The following is a 21,989-nucleotide window of genomic DNA, read 5'->3' on the forward strand; positions in this document are numbered from 1 at the left end:
TGGAAGGGTGGCTTAATGGACCCTGTAAAATTCACAGTACAGAGGACGCCACACCAACTCACAGCCTCAAAGCATGTTGGATACTCCTGCAGGCGGCCAAAATTGGCGAAAATCTCCTAATTCCGGAGGCCACAGAAAGCCACCCAGAGACACCAATACGGTATTAACAGTCTTCGAGACTTCCGCATCAAATAATATGCGAAAAAGGACACTCCGCAGCCTTGCCGAAGTCTACCAAGTAGCAACAATAAACCCATGGAGTGACTAGGCTATTACCTTTAATGCCAGTGATGAACCTAAATTCCGAACAGCCCGAGCACCATCCGCATTGGTCCTCAGTCCAATAGTGGACGGCTTTCGTCTTACTAAGGTACTCATGGACGGCGGCAGCGGATTGAACCTCATTTACGAGGAGACTCTTCAAAAAATGGAAATAGACTAGAACCGCATTGAGCAAAGCAGCACAACCTTTAGACGAATAATCCCCAGTCGGGAAGCGCGCTGTACAACAAAAATCACACTAGATGTGGTGTTCGGCACGCCGGATAATTACAAGTCCGAAGAGGTCACGTTCCAGGCGGCTATCACGCTCTGCTAGGGTGGGAAGCGTTTACAATCTTCCAAGCAATACCCCATTACGGGTACATGAAGCTCAAGATGCCCGGGCCTAACGGGATCATCACTCTCGCTAGTGATCCGGACATAGCACTCCGCGCCGAAAACAAGACAGCCGCACTGGCCCTCGAGGCACTATCCGAAGCCCTAGCGGCTGAGGAGCTGACTGCGTTGCGCTCTACGGTGAATAGGGACGATGTGGTACTCGACAAAAGATCCAAGTCCACCTCCTTTAAATCGGCGGACGAAATAGTCAAATTCCAAGTCCATCCAACAGACCCCAATAAAACAGCTTCCATCAGGGCATAGTTAAACCCTGATGTCGACGCCGCATTGCGAGAGTTCCTATGAGAAAACTGGGACATTTTTCCTGGCACCCTTCAGACATGCCAGGAATCCCACGCAGGCTGGCCGAGCACAGCTTAAATATCCAAACAGGATTCAAACCTGTCAAACAGGCTCTTCGGCATTTTTCCAAACCTAAGAGACAGGCCATGGGAGAGGAGCTAGCAAAGCTATTGGAGGCCGGATTCATCAGAGATATAAAACATCCGGACTGGCTAGCAAACCTGGTGATGGTACCAAAGAAGGACAAATCCTGGCGCCTGTGTGTTGATTTTAAAGACCTTAACAAGGCTTGCCCAAAGGATCCCTTCCCCCTCCCCCCGCATCGATCAAATTATCGACGCTACCACAGGACACGATTCGTTGTGTTTCCTCGATGCATATTCTGGCTACCATCAAATCAAGATGGCAGAACCAGACCAAGCCGCAACGGCATTTATCACACCATACGGGCCATTCTGCTTCAACATGATGCCCTTCGGGCTCAAAAACGCCGGCGCAACATATCAGCGCATGATTCAGACATGTCTAGCAAGCCAGATCGGCAAAACAGTGGACGCATATGTAGATGATGTGGTCGTCAAAACAAGACATGTTGAATCTCTAGTAGACGACTTGAGGCTCACATTTGATAACCTCCGAACATACGACATCAAGCTCAACCCGGAAAAATGCGTTTTCAGCGTTCCAGCCGAAAGCTCTTGGGCTTCATTGTATCCGGTAGAGGAATTGAAGAAAATCCAGCAAAGATCCCAACTCTGTCGCAACTGGATATCCCAAAGGACCTCAAACAAATACAAAAGTTAACAGGATGCGTGGCGGCTCTAAGCCGCTTTATCTCCCACTTGGGAGAAAAGGCCCTACCCCTTTACCGCCTCCTTCGGCGCACCGAACACTTTAAATGGACGGACGCAGCCACGGCCGGACTCAACGAAATAAAAGCCATACTGGCAACAAACCCAGTCCTGGCCGCGCCAAACATTGGCGAACCAATGTTGTTATACATTGCAGCAACACATCAGGTTGTAAGCGCAGTGCTCGTCGTCGAACTAGAAGCGGACGGACACAAATTCCCCCTTCAAAAGCCGGTCTATTATGTGTCCACTGTCCTCACTCCCTGCAAATCACGGTACCCGCATTACCAAAAGATTGCGTACGTGGTATTCATGGCATCCCGGAAGCTACGACACTACTTTCAAGAGTGTTCAATAACAGTAGCCTCGGAAGTACCACTTAACGATATTATAAACAACCGTGACACAACGGGCCGGATTGCGAAATGGGCCATCGAGCTCCTCCCGTTCGACATAACTTATAAGCCACGACGAGCCATCAAGTCACAGGTCTTGGCCGACTTCGTCGCAGAATGGACGGAGGCCGAACTCCCTAAAGAGTACGGCACATATTCAAATTGGATCATGCATTTCGACGGCTCCAATATGTTGGCCGGACTGGGGGCTGGCGTCATTTTGACGTCCCCCAAAGGAGACACAGTTCAATACGTACTACAGATTATGTACACATACTCCAACAATGCAGCCGAATATGAGGCCCTTCTACATGGTCTCCGGATGGCAGTATCCATGGGCATCCAACGCCTAGAGGTGCGCGGGGACTCAAGCCTCGCAATATCCCAAATAAATGGAGACTTCGATGCCAAGGATCCAAAAATGGCAGCTTACCGCAACGCCGTCCTAAAAATGTCAGCTCGGTTCGAGGGGCTTGAATTTCACCATATAGCCCGGGAAAATAATCAGGCGGCAGATGTCCTGGCACGCATCGGCGCAAAACGCGATGTAGTCCCCCCAACATCTTCTTGGAAAGGTTGTTCAAGCCATCCGTAGCATGGGAAGGGGAGCCGAACAATAACAGCCCAGACCTAACCGCACTGCCCGACACCGAACATTCTGACACAATCGGAGGCTCTGCCAATGAAATAACACCTTCAACCCACGTAATAATGGTTGTCATTGCCCCATGGACAGAACCATTCGTCACCTACCTTACTAGGCAGGAACTCCCCGAGGACCAAAATGAGGCACGCTGCATAGTGCGGCGATCCAAAGCCTACAGAGTCCACGAGGGAGAGCTTTATAAGAAAAGCACTGCCGGAGTCCTTCAAAGGTGCATCTCCGAAGAGGAGGGGCAGAATCTCCTGGCTGAAATTCATGCCGGACTCGGCGGTCATCACGCTGCAGCCCGGTCCCTTGTAAGCAAGGCCTTCCGTACAGGCTTTTATTGGCCGACGGCCCAGGCAGACGCTCAGGACTTAGTCCAACGATGCACCGGTTGCCAGCTCTTTGCAAACCAAAGCCATATGCCACCCACCGCCCTCCAAACCATCCCCATTACTTGGCCCTTCACGGTCTGGGGGCTTGACATGGTTGGACCCCTTAAAGGCAGAACCCACAAGCAAAAATACTTACTGGTCATGGTGGAGAAGTTCACCAAATGGATAGAAGCCAAGCCTGTTAAGACGGCCGAATCTGGACCGGTGATAGACTTTATATCCGGGGTTGTACACTGTTACGGCGTCCCCCACAGCATCATTATTGATAACGGCACGAACTTCACGGCCGACGAGGTAAAACTCTGGTGCAAAAACATGGGCATCAAGCTCGATTATGCTTCCGTCTATCACCCACAAACTAACGGCCAGGTTGAACGTGCAAATGGTCTTATCATGAGCGGCATCAAACCCAGATTAGTGCGGTCCCTCAAGGAATCTAACATGCACTGGGTAGAGGAGCTCGACTCCATACTCTGGGGGCTGCGGACCACGCCGAATCGCACCATCGGATACACACCATTCTTTATGGTGTACGGCGCAGAGGCAGTTTTGCCTTGCGACATAATTCATGACTCACCTCGAGTGCGCATGTACGAAGAAAGAGAAGCCGAGCTCGATCGACAGGACAGCTTGGACGCATTGGAGGAGGAGCGTGACGTCGCAAAAGCCCGTTCCGCATTCTATCAACAGCAGGCTCGAAGATACCAAAGCAGAGAAGTATGGGCCAAAAATTACAACGTTGGCGAATTAGTTCTACGACTACCGGACAAGAAAAAGGACAGACTCAAGCCCAAGTGGGAAGGTCCCTTCATAATTGACCAAGTCCTGACTGGTGGAGCGTACCGCCTATGGGATACATCGGATAACCGACTCGAGCCAAACCCATGGAACGCAGCACGTCTCCGAAGATTCTATGCCTAGCGCCGGACTCTGTGTTCGTCTCCTTCCTCTGTCCATTTTTTATATTTTCTGTCTTACATTTCTCTTCTTCTTTCTCTCTCTTATAGCCTCTAAAGGCTCATAAAGTGACGCGCTATCCGCGCTCATTAAACCTGGGGGCTTCTTTAAACAGAAGCTTATTCATGTGGGCTTCATGCCCAACACATGTGTCACACTTCCGCATGTACCTTTTATTCACCATTATATGCATCGATATGACTTAGGTTTTGGCCAAGCTGGGTTGCCTGGCTCCTGTGCTTACCCCTACGTTCCCGATTGTTCGGCTAGGTGGTAAAGGGAGCACCTCTGTGATTGTTACTGCCGGGTCAGCCGGACGTGTACCTCAGACTGGGTGAAGCCGAAAGCTAGCGTTCTTAAGGGAATATTCGGTCGGTGAACTAAAGATGATCTTTTTTATTTTTATCTATACGCCCCCAGATGTTTTTCCTACGTTTATTTTCACAGCATGGACATGCACCTTAGGGCATGCCTCCCAGGGAAAGGAACCCCTAACGGAACAATTCTCCCTGGAAGATGTTTCTTACTAACCATGTAATATAACATACCTAGTCGGGCACTTGTCTGTTCACGCCCTAATGACCCCTACACCTGGTCTCCATGCATTCCCCGGTTCCTATATAACCGCATGGGAATTCGGACACACTCCGGACCGTCAGGTCCCGAGGCTGAAGCGAAAAGGTCGGCCATGACAAATGATCTACAATCAGGCTAGAAGGCATTATAAATGTCAATTAAATTACATAGTCATTTTGACTGGTTGTATTCCTCTTCAATACCATCTAACAGGCTGTCTAATTTACAGTCCTGCTGGGAATACTTTGCGGCCAACTCTACTTGGTCGTATACTAAGCTTACAGGGATCTCTTTCCCATCGGGCCCTACAGGACCGACCTCAGCCATGTGGTTGGGGTCAGCCTTTGCGTACCGCGTCTTCACCATGGCCCAGGCCTCCCTAGCGCCTTGACAGCAGGCTGATATCTTCCACAATCAAAAGCACCGCCGTGCTCCCTTTAGCTTCTCCACAAGCTCTCCAAGACCTTCGGGCATGGAGACGGATGGCCACAGGGCCTGGGCGACGCCTCGCATCGCCTGCCGAACTCGATCGAGCAGTTGCGAGAGCTCGGGAAGAAGGTCACCCGTAGAACCGGGCATCTCCTCTGCAGGTCGGCCTGTTAGCACACCTACAGACATTGCTCTGTTAGTCGACTTCCCCGCCGAACTTTCTTTCAAAAGGTTCGTTCAAGCACTTACTAAATATGCCGCGCCGAAGCCGCTGATTCTCCTTCACGGAGTCTGACAGCTGGGCACGAACATCTTTCAGCTCGACGCCCAGCTTGGTGTTGGCATCTTGGAGATCGTTCTTCTCCCCCATCACCTTTATCAGCACCCTCTCACCAGCCTTTAGCTGGCGTAGGAGGTGTTGCCTTTCCGGATTCAATCCGGCGCCATCTGCAATTTCATTTGTCAGATTCGCACCAAAGCCGTGCTTTGCAAAATACTTATCATTCGAAGTGTATATTACCAGAGGGGGTCTCCTTAGGCTCTCCTGCCGCGGCTTGTGCGGCCTCCAGTTGGGCTTTGCACTCTTCCAACTCCTTGGACAGTAGGGAATTATTTTTTGTAAGAACCTGCATATCAAATGATCCTTAAATCAGTTATTCTAACTGTTTCAAGTCTCGGGGGCTACTGCTATATATATAATTACCAAAATTTTCTTACCCGTATGTCTTTTACATATTGCTCCGTCGCTCTGGCTAGACCATTTTGAGCGGCACGGAGGTGCGCATCTCCTGAGTTGAAGGCATCTAACGCCCCTTGGGAGAAACAAGCGTCGCGAAGAATTATCCGGCGACGCCTGTGGTTCATGGCACTCTCCACCTCAGAGTTGGTGGCAGACAACCCGTCCACATCCTCCGTCGGAGGAGCATCTGGCGCGCGCCTTGCGTTCGCCTCCACCTTCGGACCAGGCTTTGGAGCCTGGCTGGTGGAGGCGCGATTGGCAGCCTCTCCGGGTATAGTCCGGCGAGGTCTCTTTGTCCTGAAGAGAGCACGAGTGTCAATGTGCCTCGAAGGTATAACACCTGGGATAAGGGGGCGCGCCATACCTTTGCGCTGACGCCTCGGTCCGTACTACACTTCTTTTCGGCCCACGGGGCCCTACGGCCCCTCGTTGGCTTGTCGCCGCAGGTTCGGCCTTCCGCCTTAAAAACCTCCCCTACAAACTTCGGTTGCAATCAGGAAACTGAACACGAGTGGGCGGACACCTATTCAGGGTACTGGGAATTCGATCTCAGGTACCTGGGGCGTCAGGATTAGCCCTGGGTAATCGGCCATAATGGCCACCAAGGCGTTGTCCTCACTCAATTGATGGAACACTCCATCAATCAGCTCCACAGATATGTCCGGATCCTCTTGAGAGGCCGGGTCAAGGGACCGTCCTGGGTCCTCGGGTTGTGGAGGAGGGCTGCTTATTTCCTCAACAGCCCGGCGCAGTTCCTGCGTTAAAGTCCTCAGACTGAATATTTAACAATGGGAATACAAAATAGATGGACAAGTAAATACAGCCGCTTACCCAGCTCGGGGATTGTGCATGGAGAATCCACCCTGAGGGTTGACGCGGAGAAATTCCTCCTCTTCTCCCTTATACAAAGTGGACAAGATCTTTAGTAGAGCGGCAGCTGAATCCGGCCCCTTACAACCGTAGCGGGTGGCGTCGTCCTCCCCATTGAAGTCCCACATGTGTGGCTTCTATACTGAAGCGGCTGCACCCCCCGCATAATGCATTCGGCCATAACCCCGATCATGGTTAGTCCGGAATGGGCTAACAATCTTATTCGGCCCATCAGGTAAACGATGTCCCTGTCACTTTCCCTCTGAGGGCTCCGTGGGCGCCAGCTTAGGCGCTTCTTTAAGGGAGCACTGTTGAATTCAGGGAGGCCGATCCGGACAGGATCTGGCAGCGGGACGTCTTCTATATAGAACCATTCTGAGGGCCAATCTTCGGACGCCTTCTTTGGGGTTCCGGACAGATATCCGGTCCCGGCGATGCGCCACACTTCGGCTCCGCCCACTTGATACATTGACCCCTTCTTGGAACGGGGCACGAGGCAAAATAGCTCCTTCCACAGTCCGAAATGAGCTTCAACACCCAAGAACAGCTCGCAGAGGGCTACAAAGCCCGCGATATGCAATACTGAGGCAGGCGTGAGATGATGTAGCTGGAGGCCGTAGAACTCCAGCAGCCCCCGGAGGAATGGGTGGATTGGAAATCCAAGCCCCCTTATTAATTAAGGGACAAGGCACACCCGCTCTCCTTTGGAGGGATTAGGAGCATTCTCTGCTTGCTCTCCGCCGTTGTAGATGGCAAGACCGGCTTGAACCGGGACCATATAGGCCGGGGGAGAAATCCCTTGGTCTGGAGCATCACTAGCTCGCTATGCGGGGTGGAACATCTCTCCCAATATCCAGGCTTAGGGCTGGAAGGGCGAGGGGAGGAGTTGCGACGGCTGGCCATGGTGGAATGGACCTTTGTCGGATGCGCTCTGATAAACACTCGCAGAGGGGAGAAGGTGTGGATTGGATCTAAATCCTCGTCCCCTTAAATAGGGCAGCTCATTTACGTGGCTAGGGGTGTGAATGTAAAAACACTCAGACTTTTCATATTCGTTTGACACATGGGAAGCGGCCATTATTGGGCGTAGAAGCCAAGGAGCACAACATCTACAAGAAACCGGACTTTATTCAAACAGGTGCACGGAATTTGGAGGAGAACCCGCCTTGCAATGCCGAAGACAATCTGCGCGCCGGACTCATCGTCATTGAAGCCTGGTTCGGGGGCTACTGAGGGAGTCTTGGATTAGGGGGTGTTCGGATAGCCGGACTCCTGGACTATGAAGATACAAGATTGAAGACTCCGTCTCGTGTCCGGAAGGGACTTTCCTGGGCGTGGAAGGCAAGCTTAGCGATACGGATATGAAGATCTCCTACCATTGTAACCGACTCTATGTAACACTAACCCTATCCGGTGTCTATATAAACCGGAGGGTTTTAGTCCGTAGGACAACGTACACATCAACAATCATACCATAGGCTAGCTTCTAGGGTTTAGCCTCCTCGATCTCGTGGTAGATCTACTCTTGTACTACCCATATCATCAATATTAATCAAGCAGAACGTAGGGTTTTACCTCCATCGAGAGGGCCCGAACCTGGGTAAAACTTCGTGTCCCTTGTCTCCTGTTACCGGCCTAGACGCACAGTTCGGGACCCCCTACCCGAGATCCGCCGGTTTTGACACCGACAGTGGCACTGGGAGAACTACTACGATTGTGCTCTGGTTCATCCGGATGAGCACCTCAGTAGACAAAGCCTAAAACTGACTGTCATGATATAGCGAGAGACTGGTCAACCACTTGATGACTCAGCGGAATCTTCGGGATTCCTCCGCATTAACGAAGGGCCGTTTCTGGGTCAGGTACGCACGCGCCCCATATACGGACGAGCGCAGAAGTACCAGGGGCTATATAGTAGCCCCACCGTCAAACTCCTATGGCTAAGTGAAAGTGTTAAAGCAATATAGTCCGATTGCATCGTTCGCTGCGCTATCACCTCCTTAACGGACCAAGACGTTGGATCAAGTGTGGATATGCCTTTCTGTGAACACCCTCGCATTATATGCGTCGGGGCGGAAGCCGACGACTTTCAGGTTATATACATATATACATAAACGGATGCACAGGAGGCATCACAATACTTTCGGGCAAAAGTATAAATATAGCTGAGGGAGTCCTGGATTAGGGGGTGTTCGGATAGCCGAACTATACCTTCAGCCGGACTCCTGGACTATGAAGATACAAGATTGAAGACTCCGTCCCGTGTCCGGAAGGGACTTTCCTTGGCGTGGAAGGCAAGCTTGGCGATACGGATGTTCAGATCTCCTACCATTGTAACCGACTCTATGTAATCCTAACCCTCTCCGGTGTCTATATAAACCGGAGGGTTTTAGTCCGTAGGACAACATACGCATCAACAATGATACCATAGGCTAGCTTCTAGGGTTTAGCCTCTTTGATCTCGTGGTAGATCTACTCTTGTACTACCCATATCATCAATATTAATCAAGCAGGACGTAGGGTTTTACCTCCATCGAGAGGGCCCGAACCTGGGTAAAACTTCATGTCCCTTGCCTCCTGTTACCATCCGGCCTAGACGCACAGTTCGGGACCCCCTACCCTAGATCCGCCGGTTTTGACACCAACATTGGTGCTTTCATTGAGAGTTCCTCTGTGCCATCGCCGTCAGGCCTGATGGCTCCTACGATCATCAATGGCGATGCAGTCCAGGGTGAGACCTTCCTCCCCGGACAGATCTTCGTCTTTGGTGGCTTCGCCCTACGGGCCAATTCACTTGGCCATCTAGAGCAGATCGAAAGCTACGCCCCTGGCCGTCGGGTCAGATTCAAAAGTTTAAACTACATGGATGACATCCGCGGGGACTTGATCTTCGAAGGATTCGAACCACTGCCGAGCGCGCCGCACTGTCATGACGAGCATGATCTAACTCTGCCGCCGAACGGTGCCCTGGAGGCCGCACCCGCACCGGCTCCGACCCTTAGTTCGGAGTCAACTGCGCCGATCGAGGATGGGCGGTTGGACGCCACCTCGGGGGCTGCGATCCAAACGGCGATTGAGCCGAACACCAGCCCCGTATTCTATGAGGCTCGTGACTCCAAGGAGTCTGACTCCTCTCCGGACTCCGAACCCTCCGCGCCCCTGCCAGTCGAATCCGATTGGGCGCCGATCATGGAGTTCACTGCCGCAGACATCTTTCAGCACTCACCTTTCGGCGATATCCTGAAGTCACTGAAGTCTCTCTCTTTATCAGGAGAGCCCTGGCTGGACTACGGTCAGCAAGGTTGGGGTACGGACGATGAAGAAATTCAAAACCCACCCACCACCCACTTTGTAGCCACTGTCGACGACTTAACCGACATGCTCGACTTCGACTCCGAAGACATCGACGGTATGAACGCCGATGAAGGAGATGATGGAGAACCAGCGCCTACTAGGCCCTAGAAAGCCACCTCGTCATATGACATATACATGGTGGACACCCCAAAAGAGGGAGAGGGCGATGGAACAGCGGAGGATGACCCCTCCAAGAAACAGCCCAAGCGCCGGCGTCAGCGGCGCCACTCAAAATCCCGCCAACACAAAAACGGTGATTCTAGCACGGGAGATAATAATACTCCGGAGAGTGCTGAAGAGCCCCCCCCCCCCCCAGCAAGGTTTAGCACAGGAGGATGGAGAAACCAGCCCTCATGAGAGAGCGGCAGACAGAGAGGTCGAGGACGATAATTATATGCCTCCCTCCGAAGATGAGGCATGCCTCGACGACGACGAATTCGTCGTGCCAGAGGATCCCGTTGAGCAAAAGCGTTTCCAAGGTAGGCTTATGGCCACGGCAAGAAGCCTCAAGAAAAAACAGCAACAGCTCAGAGCTGACCAAGATTTGCTGGTTGACAGATGGACTGAAGTCCTTGCGGCCGAAGAGCATAAACTCGAACGCCCCTCCAAGAGTTACCCAAAGCGCAAGTTGCTACCCCGATTAGAGGAGGAAGCACTTGATGCGGCCGAACGGCCACCTCGTGGCCGCGACAGAGAGGCCTCCCGGCCCTCCACTCAAGCCGCACCCCGTACCAAGGCACGGGAATATGCGCCGGACTTACGAGACATGTTGGAGGACAAGGCAAGGCAAACACGATCGATCTATGGATCGCGTGGGCACCCCATGGCTCGAGACGGTAACCGTCATGCCGGCCACAAATTTGGCAGGGCCGAACACAGTAGACAAAGCTCATTGGAGCTACGTCATGATATCGCCCCGTACAGAGGCGTCGCACACCCACTGTGCTTTACAGATGAAATAATGGATCATCAAATCCCCGAGGGTTTCAAACCCGTAAACATCGAATCATATGATGGCACAACAGACCCTGCGGTATGGATCGAGGATTATCTCCTTCATATCCACATGGCCCGCGGCGACGATTTTCACGCCATCAAATATCTCCCACTCAAGCTTAAAGGACCAGCTCGGCATTGGCTCAATAGCTTGCCAACAGGATCAATCAGTTGTTGGGAGGACCTGGAAGCCGCATTCCTCGGCAATATCCAGGGCACTTATGTGCGACCCCCATACGCTGATGACCTAAGTCACGTAATCCAGGAGCCAGAGGAATCGGCCAGAAAATTCTGGACACGGTTCCTAACAAGGAAAAATCAAATAGTCGACTGTCCGGACGCTGAGGCCCTAACAGCCTTCAAGCACAATATCCGTGATGAGTGGCTGGCCCGGCACCTGGGACAGGAAAAGCCGAAATCTATGGCGGCACTCACGACACTCATGACCCGCTTTTGCGCGGGAGAAGACAGCTGGCTCACTCATAGCAACAATATGACCAAGAACCCTGGTAGTTCGGACACCAGGGACATTAGTGGCATGTCGCGTCGCAATAAGCAGAAGCGCCGCATTAACGGCGACAATGCTGAGGATACGGCAGTTAATGCCGGATTCAGAAGCTCTAAATCTGGTCAGCGGAAGAAGCCATTCAAAAGGAATCCTAGGGGCCCATCCAGCTTGGACCGAATACTCGATCGCTTGTGCCAAATACATGGCACCCCCGAAAAGCCGGCCAATCACACCAACAGGGATTGTTGGGTGTTCAAGCAGGCAGGCAAGCTAAGCGCCGACAATGAAGACAAGGGCTGCATAGCGATGACGACGAGGAGCCCCAGCCGCCGAACAACAATGGACAGAAGGGTTTTTCCCCACAAGTGCGGACGGTGAACATGATATATGCCACCCACGTCCCCAAAAGGGAGCGGAAGCGCGCGTTAAGGGATGTATACGCGGTAGATCCAGTTGCCCCAAAGTTCAACCCATGGTCTTCCTGCCCGATCACCTTTGATTGAATGGACCATCCCACTAGCATCCGTCATGGCGGATTTGCCGCATTGGTTCTAGACCCAATTATTGACGGATTTCATCTCACTAGAGTCCTCATGGACGGCGGCAGCGGCCTGAACCTGCTTTACCAGGATACTGTGCAAAAAATGGGCATCGATCCCTCGAGGATTAAGCCCACCAAAACGACCTTTAAAGGCGTAATACCAGGTGTAGAGGCCAACTGTACAGGCTCAGTCACACTTGAAGTGGTCTTCGGATCCCCGGATAATTTCCGAAGCGAGGAATTGATCTTTGACATAGTCCCATTCCGCAGTGGCTATCATGCACTGCTCGGACGAACCGCATTCGCCAAATTCTTTGCAGTACCACACTACGCATACCTTAAGCTCAAGATGCCAAGCCCTCGTGGAGTAATTACGGTCAATGGAAACACCGAACACTCTCTCTGAACGGAGGAGCACACGGCGGCCCTTGCAGCGGAAGTACAAAGCAGCCTCTTCAGGCAGTTCTCCAGTCTGGCCATTAAACGTCCGGACACCGTCAAGCGCGCCCGGAGTAACCTACAACAAGACCACCTGGCATGTTCCGAGCAGGTGTAGCAATGCAGCACCAACCCCAACCCTCGCAAAAAGGCGACGCCAGTACTTCGCGTACATAACTAGGCTCTAGAAATACCATGGGCATAGGGGGAGGGGCACCATCATGGCACGCTCAAAACACGGCTTAAACCGCACCAGGGGCTGCCGATTCTTTACTTTTCTCTTACTTCCAGGACTCTACTCTTCGGAAGGCCTGTTCGGCAGTTCAATTGCCGCACAAACGATGCAAGTACCAGGGAAGCTGACAAGCCATGCCGCATTACGGGAATCCCAGGTGGTCTCTATCACGAGCAGTATACCTGTTTCGCATACTATTCCGCAGCTTGCCCCTGGAGCAGAAATGTTAAATTGTCCAACTTTTCGTTTATCGCATTACTTGTATCGTTCTGCTTTGATCGCAACTATTTTTAATAAACAATGCATAGCTTTTGTCTATTTTTTGCATTATCTTTTTATAAATAAATGTTCCTTAACGACATGTTGCACCCGTACAACTTGGTACGGCCAAAATACGCCAGGGGCTTTTAGCACCCCTCAATATGGTGTGAGAAGTCCGAACACTTTCACAAGTGCGGCACCCCGAACTTATAGCACTATATGCATCGGCTCCGAATCATGTCTTGGGTCAATAGTTGGGTTTGCCCGGCTCCTATGTTTTGGTGCCTTACGTTCCGCTATATCGGCTAAGGTAGCACTAGGAGAACCACTACGATTGTGCCCCAGTTGAGCTGGGCCGAGCACCTCAGTGGAGAAAGCTAAAACTGACTGTCATGATGAAGCGAGAGCTGGTCGTTGTTCGAGAGGTTTTTTCGAGTCCCTAAAGACTTATGCCGCTTAGGGCGAGGAGTCGGCTCTGTCCGGCCAAGGCGTGGATAGCGCCCCGAACTCGGTCTTCCGAATACTAGGGGCTTCACCGAAATTTATAATTATAGAATTCTATGGCTAAGTGACAGTGTTCACGCATTATAGTCCGATTGCCTCGCTCGTTGGGCTGAGCGCCTCCCTTGAAGGACCCAAATATGGGAAAAAGAGCGCCCAGGTTTATCCCCGAACACCCCAGCACTAGCGGCAAGGGGGAGAAGCCGACGACTCGCCATCTCTCGGTATTGATAAACAGCCGCACAGAAGGTAATATTTTAAATTCAAGCAGCATTGCTCAGCGCACATGACAAACACGAGCGAGTTTTACTCAAAAATTACATCCCTAGTACATTCATCCGCCACAAGGCGGGCACCCTTCAGAACATCCTTATAGTAATTTCCGGGCTTGCGATGCTCTTTCCCCGCTGGTGGCCCATCCTTCACAAGCTTCTCCGCATCCAGCCTGCCCCAGTGCACCTTAGCACGGGCAAAGGCCCTACAGGCACCTACAATACAGACGGAGCGCTTGATGACTTCGAGCCTTGGACAGGCCTCCACCAGCCGCCGCACCAGCCCGAAATAGCTCCCAGGCAAAGCCTCTCCAGGCCACAGCCGAACTAGGAGGCCCTTCATGGCCTGTTCGGCCGCCTTGTGGAGCTCGACCAGTTGCTTCAGCTGGTCTCTCAGGGGCACGGGGTGTCCGGCCTCAGCATACTGAACCAGAACAACTTCTCCGTCGAGCTGCCCTCCTCGTCTTGATAGAATGCGGCGGCATCGGATACACTTCGGGGAAGATCTGCAAATGCCCCTGGAGAGCTCTGGATTCGGGTAAGTATCAATTAACTCACGTTTATGTGTTTACTTTGCATAAAGAATGCCTTACCCGCCGTTATCTTCTTCACCTCATCCAACTCCTGGAGGGTCTTCTGGGATTCGGCCTTGGCGGATTTGGCATTTTCAATAGCCACCGCAAGCTCGGACGCTTGTGCCTTCGAGTCACGCTCCAAACTCTCATGTTTTTCCATGAGAGCCTGGAGCTCTTGCCGCACCTTGCCAACCTCAGCCTCATACTTCTCCCACTCGGTGCGCTCCGATGCCGAATTCTTCTCGGCCTCGTCCAGCGCTTGCTTAAGGGTCGCCACCTCAGACGTGGCCCCTACAATAGCCACGACAATCCTGTTATTTTTTGCAATTGCACCTTTTTATATATATATTTTTAACAAGGTATTTCTTACCTTCATTGTCCTCGAGCTGCTTCTTGGCACGCTCGAGCTCTTGCTCGGACCTTTCGAGGTCCTGCTTCAGCGTGTCCACTTCCGCAGTCAGTGCGGCGGACGCAAGCAGGGTAGCCTGCACATGCATATTGACTCATTTTTGTTAGACTCCTGCAAATTCTATTTGATCCTCCATTTGGCTTTTCTTCCCGAACGCCAAACAGAGCATCAGGGGCTACTGTCTATGCAGTACTATTATTTACACTTTCTTTACTTACCTTAAAGCCTGTCAAAAGGCTAGTACAAGCTTTAGTCAGTCCGTTTTTTGCGGACTGAACCTTCTGGACCACCGCACTCATAATAGCGCGGTGCTCCTCGTCGATGGAGGCGCCTTGGAGCGCCTCCAGCATATTGTCCGGTGCCTCCGGTTGGACGGAGGCCGCCGGCACGGTGGACTTGCTCCTCTTGGAAGGAGGTCCCCCGCCGGACTCCGGAACCTTTGAAGGTTCTGGAGCGGTGTCCGGCCTAGAGCCGGACTTGGAGCCCTGGGGGGTTTCATCCCCCTTACTCCTGGAGTTCGGGAGGTCGCCTCGCGGCGCCTCCAGGACCACCTCCTCCCGGATTGGAACCTGTTGGGACAACACTTCGGTGTCGTCTGTAGGGCGGGGGGAGGAAGCCGTCGGAAGCGAGTTCACATCCGACGAGTCCAGTGAGCCGCTCGACGATGCGTCGAGCCGGTCTTTGGGTGGGCTGCATAAGCAAATTCGACATAAGGGAAAGTTGTGCAATAAACGAATACTATAAATTACTCCGGTATCCGGATACTTACGATTTTGCCAGGGGCTTGGCCCTGGGCTGCCACTCATCTTCGCCGTCGTCGGCGTCAACGGAGTAGTCCGGAGGAAGGGTTTTCCCCTTCTTGGACCCTCCGGCCTCCTCAAAGAGGGCGGCCTTCCTTTTCTTCTCTCCTCCCGCTGGAGGGGGAGAGGTTTCTTCTTCTTCCTCCTCGTCTTCGCGAGAGGAAGGCGCTTCGGGACCGTCCGATGATGAATCCGACACCTCTTGGCGCCCGGCGCTCTTTCGAGTCCCCGTGGCCCTTTTCGTGGCCTTCTTCTCCGGCACCACATAGGGCGCGAGAACCAGCAGCCTCGCCAAGCGAGCGTCCGCTGGGCCTTCGGGCAAAGGGGCCGGACAGTTGATCTATCCGGACGTCACCTGCCAATCCTGTCAGAGGAAAGGGAGCTTAGATCCCGCATAGAGTCAAACTATGGAAAACTGATACCTTGTAAAAGGAAAAAACAGCTTACCACGAGCGCGTGACGCTGCGTGCTGAATCCGCGATCCTCGGTAGCGGATGCAGGAGCCTCGGCGCCCTTGAAAAGCATCCTCCAGGCATCTTCGTACGTCGTGTCGAAGAGCCTGTTTAGAGTTTGATGCTGCGCCGGGTCAAACTCCCACAGATTGAAGGCCCGTCGTTGACACGGGAGGATCAGGCGGATGAGCATAACCTGGACTACGTTGACAAGCTTGAGCTTCTTGTCTGCCAGGGTTTGGATGCATGTTTGGAGTCCGGTTAGCTCACCTTTTTTACCCCAAGACAGGCATGTCTCCTTCCAGGAGGTGAGCCGCGTAGGGGGGGCGGATTGAAACTCAGGGGGTGCGACCCATTCGGCGTCGCGCGGCTCGGTGACGTAAAACCACCATGATTGCCACCCCTTCAGGGTCTCCACAAAGGAGCCCTCGAGCCACAGGACGTTGGCCATCTTTCCAACCATGGCACCGCCGCACTCCGCCTGGCTGCCGTGCACCACCTTTGGCTTGACGTTGAAAGTCTTAAGCCATAGGCCGAAATGGGGGCGGATGCGGAGGAACGCCTCGCACACGACGATGAACGCCGAGATGTTGAGGACGAAGTTCGGGGCCAGATCGTGGAAATCCAGGCCGTAGTAGAACATGAGCCCCCGGAAAAATGGATGCAGAGGGAAGCCCAGTCCGCGGAGGAAATGGGGGAGGAATACCACCCTCTCATGGGGCCTGGGAGTGGGGATGAGCTGCCCCGTTTCGGGAAACCGGTGCGCGATGTCGCTAGCCAGATATCCGGCCTTCCTCAGCTTTTTGATGTGTCCCTCCGTGATGGAGGAGACCATCCACTTGCCTCCCGCTCCGGACATGACTGGAGAAGGTTGAGGTGGTAGTGCGGACTTGGGCGCTGGAGCTCGAGTGCGCAAGAATGGATAGGCAAAGGAGGAAGAAGGCATGGGTGAAAAGGTGGATCCTTATCCCCTTATATGGGTGGACGCAACTACGTGTCCCCACCGGCCTGGTAAAACTCGCTTATCTCCAAGCGCCGTAATCAATGGCGCGGTTGGGTTACCCACGCCCGTATTGATGAGAATCCCAGAGTAAGGGGACACGATCTCTGCTTTAACAAGACGTGCCAAGGAAACCGCCTCGCATAACGCGCTAAGATGGGACAGTAAAACGGTTCGAATAAAAGCTTGGCCGTGGTGTGATGTCACACTACGGAGTACGTCAGCAGATTAGATTTGTGTAAATATTATTCTCTCTATGGCAATATGTGGAAACTTATTTTGCAGAGTCGGACACTATCTTTGTGTTCAAAATCTTCTATGAAGTACTTGGAGGAGGAACCCCCCTTGCAATGCCGAAGACAATCTACGCGCCGGACTCGTAGTCATTGAAGCCTGGTTCAGGGGCTACTAAGGGTGTCCTGGATTAGGGGGTGTTCAGATAGCCGAACTATACCTTCAGCCGGACTCCTGGACTATGAAAATACAAGATTGAAGACTCCGTCCCGTGTGTGGAAGGGACTTTCCTTGGCGTGGAAGGCAAGCTTGGCGATACGGATGTTCAGATCTCCTACCATTGTAACCGACTCTATGTAACCCTAACCCTCTCCGGTGTCTATATAAACCGGAGGGTTTTAGTCCGTAGGACAACATACACATCAACAATCATACCATAGGCTAGCTTCTAGGGTTTAGCCTCTTTGATCTCGTGGTAGATCTACTCTTGTACTACCCATATCATCAATATTAATCAAGCAGGACGTAGGGTTTTACCTCCATCAAGAGGGCCCGGACCTGGGTAAAACTTCGTGTCCCTTGCCTCCTGTTACCATCCGGCCTAGATGCACAGTTCAGGACCCCCTACCTGAGATCCGCCAGTTTTGACACCGACAACAGCCTTGATAATTCAATAAACATTGTTTCTACAATGGGAGTACATGTTACTAGAACATAATATTCTTCGAGCATTGCGCCTCTATTGAACGAGCGCCTTCAAGAACTTCTTCAAAGTAGTGCTCGGCAGCCACTCGGCCTACGGCCGAACCCTGTGTCGCAACAGTGGTGGCCTCCATCTCCGCCCAGTATGTCTTAACACGGGCAAAGGCCATCCGTGCACCCTCTATGCACGCCGATCTCTTTACAGCATCGATGCGTGGCAAAGCACCAAGGAATTGTTGCACTAAACTAAAGTAGCTATTCGGCCTTGGCCCTCCCGGCCACAGATGATCTACAACGGACCTCATGGAAAGTCCGGACAACCTATGGAGCTCCGCCCACTCGGCCATTCGCTCATTCAACAGCAGCGGACGGACTGGAGCATGAAACTGTGACCAGAACAGCTTCTCCACTTCGTGATCTTTCTGATGCTTGAAGTACTCGGCCGCATCAGCGGCACTTGCGGCCAAATCCACGTAGGCGTCCACAGAACTCCATAGTCGATCAAGAGGAGCATACTTCGGATCTCCGAATTTAGTCCGCAACAAGAAGGGCTTCCCAGACCCGATATGTGCAGCTTGATGCAGCTCCTCCTTCGTCGCTCTAATTTTGGAGCGGGCTTCCTTGGCAGCTACCAGGGCCTTCTCCAGGTCCGTCGCCCTCGCTCGGCTTTCTTCTTCAAGAAGCTGGTAACAGTCAGCAGCATCTTTTAATTCTGCAGCCATTTTGGCTATTCTTTCCTTGCTCTTGCAATGCGCGGCCCGTTCAGCCCTTAACTCTCCGTCGCCTTTAGAGCGGCCGCATTGCTACTCCTTGCTTGCTCCTTGGCTCGGGCTAGCTCCGCCGAAGGGTCTCCATGGTGGTAGCTCCATCTGCAGTCGCAACATATTAAAGATACTGGCATCATGCTCCTCTTATTATGTGACGATCACCAGAGAAATCACTCACCCTGTGCCTCGTCAAGCCGCTGGTTGACAAGCATGATATCGGCATCGGCCGCATCAAGTTGCCGCTTTAGCTCGGTAAACCCATCAGTTCGGCTAGCCACCGTAGCCTCGGCCACCTGCACATAAAGGCAGTCGGGTTATTACCCGGGTATATGATCCTCGGGTTGCCGCTGTTCTCGACGACAACCATAGTCTCAGGGGCTACTATCTGCATAGGGCACACCTACGTGTGCGGTACTATCAAAAACATACACTATTTCATGAACCTCAAAGCCCTTCAGCAAACTCATAAAGGCTTCGTGCAAACCGCTTTCAGCGGATGAAATCCTTTCAATTACCGTACCCATTAGCATACGATGCACTTTCGAGACGGCCGCTTGCCCCAGAAGATCCTTCGGCGCGTCCGACCGCACACTGTATGGTTCTGGACCCTCGCTGTCGCTCTCCTTAGAAGCCGGATACTGGGGATTTCGGGTAGCCAAAGGGTTATCCTCTAGCCTTGGCGGATCCAGAGATATCCTCCGCGACGACACTTCAGGGTCGCCCGCCTCAGGAGGCGGGGTTTCAGGGGGAGGCGTTTCGCTCTCCATCATCTCCGGAAGGAGATCCCCCGAAGACGAACTCTGTCGAGAAGGGCTACGATCCGGAGTACAATTTATAAGCATCGGTTATTGTCTTCAAAAGTAAGGTAGGATATTTTCACTATTAAGTACTTTGCGATTACTTACAGCTTGGTAGAGGGCTGATCCCCGCGCGGACATTGTGCAGCAAGAATACCCTCCGAGGCAGGACCCTCTGGCGAAGATTTCTTCTCCCGTTTGGAAACCTTAGTTTCCGGATCTTCAGAGGTAGTCCTCTTCCTTCCCTGGGGAGAGAGAATGTCAGATTCTTCCCCTTGGTTATCCTCCCTCGCAGAGGCGCTCATTCCCTCGGTTGGAATAAGTACCGAGTGAGGCCCGCTTTCGCCCTGTTTATTCCCCCTTCATCTTCCTTTGAGGGCACTAGATAAGGTGCCGGCTCGAGCATCTTTTCTAGCATCGGATTGTCCAAGCCCTCAGGAAGGGGGGCCGAACACCTGATCATCTTCGCCTTTGTTATCCAGTCCTGGTCAAAGAGCGACTCTTTAGAATGATGCCATGATAAATAAAAGGATGGTGGGTTCGGCCATGGGATTACTTACTTGGGTAGCAGGGCAGTTGCAGCTCAAACCCACATCCTCGGAGGTGTCCGGACACTTTATTTGGGGTCCGAAGAACGATTTGTACATCTCTTCAAGTGTCATGTCGAGGAAATGCTGAATAGCTCGCGGTCCTTCTGGGTTGAATTCCCACATACGGAGGAGCCGGCGTTTGCAAGGCTAGACTCAACGAACTAGCATAACTTGCATTACCATAATCATACTGAAATTTCTCTCAAAGAGATCTCAGATACGGCTCTGCAGTATTGGCACGTCCTTTGCTGGACCCCAGCTCAGCCCCCTACTGATCCATGACATCAGTTGCGGTGGGGGGCCCGAGCGAAAGGTGGGGGCGGCTACCCACTTGGCACTTCAGGGAGCTGTGATGTAAAACCACTCCCGCTGCCACAATTTGGACACCTCTGGGAATAAACCCTCTGGCCATGCAGCATCAGCGATTTTGCTTATTAAAGCACCTCCCCACTCTGCGTGCCGCCCCTCAATCATCTTCGGCTTCACATCGAAGGTCTTGAGCCACAGGCCGAAGTGAGGGGTAATGCGGAGGAAGGCCTCACATACGACAATAAATGACGAGATGTGAAGAAGGGAGTCCGGGGCTAGATCATGGAAATCCATCCCATAATAGAACATAAGACCCCTGACAAAGGGATCCAGAGCAAGGCCTAGTCCTCGGAGGAAGTGGGAGATGAACACGACACTCTCGCTGGGTTCGGGAGTAGGGACGACCTACCCTCGGACAGGCAGCCTATGTGAAATTTTGGCGGTCAGATATCTGGCCTCTCTCAGCTTCTTGATGTCCTCCTCCGTTACAGAGGAGGGCATCCACCGACCTTGAAGGTTGGATCCAGACATAGTTGAAGGTCCGAAGCGCCTGACTTGAGCTTTGGGTGTTAGAACTCGAGGAGGGGGGAGGATTCGATTGAGCACGAGAGGGAGAAAGAAAAGGCCTTGTCCTTGTTATAAAGGGGGTGAATATCAGGCGTCCTCCTCGTGGTCGTTTGGGACTTGCCTAAGATCTGGGAGTCATACCAACAGGCATGGTTGGGTTACCCACGTCTGTATTGATGAGAATCCCGTGATAAGGGGAACACGATCTCTGCTTGGACAAGACGTGTCAAGAAAACCGCCTCGCGATATGTGCGGTGCTGGTTGAGAAAAACGGTTCGAATAATGACCGGGCCATGGCGTGATGTCATGCCGTCAAAACGTGTCAGCAGATTAGATTTTTGGAAATATTATTCTCTCTACGGTGGTATGTGGAACTTGTTTTGTAGGGCCGAACACAATCCTTGTGTTCAAACTCTTCCATGGAGTATTCGGAGGAGGAACCCGCCTTGCAATGCCGAAGACAATACTGCGCGCCGGACTCATCGTCATTGAAGCCTGGTTCAGGGGCTACTGAGGGAGTCCTGGATTAGGGGGTCTCCGGACAGCCGGACTATATCCTTTAGCCGGACTATTGGACTATGAAGATATAAGATTGAAGACTGCGTCTCGTGTCCGGATGGGACTCTCCTTGGCGTGGAAGGCAAGCTGGGCAATACAGATATGTATATCTCCTCCCTTGTAACCGACCTTGTGTAACCCTAGCCCCCTCCGGTGTCTATATAAACCGGAGGGTTTAGTCCGTAGGACAACAGACAATCATACCATAGGCTAGCTTCTAGGGTTTAGCCTCTACGATCTCGTGGTAGATCAACTCTTGTAACACTCATATCATCAAGAACAATCAAGCAGGACGTAGGGTA

The sequence above is a fragment of the Triticum urartu genome, chromosome 3A (genome assembly GCF_056163025.1).
Source record: "Triticum urartu cultivar PI428250 chromosome 3A, HENAU_Tu73, whole genome shotgun sequence".
Taxonomy (NCBI): domain Eukaryota; kingdom Viridiplantae; phylum Streptophyta; class Magnoliopsida; order Poales; family Poaceae; genus Triticum; species Triticum urartu.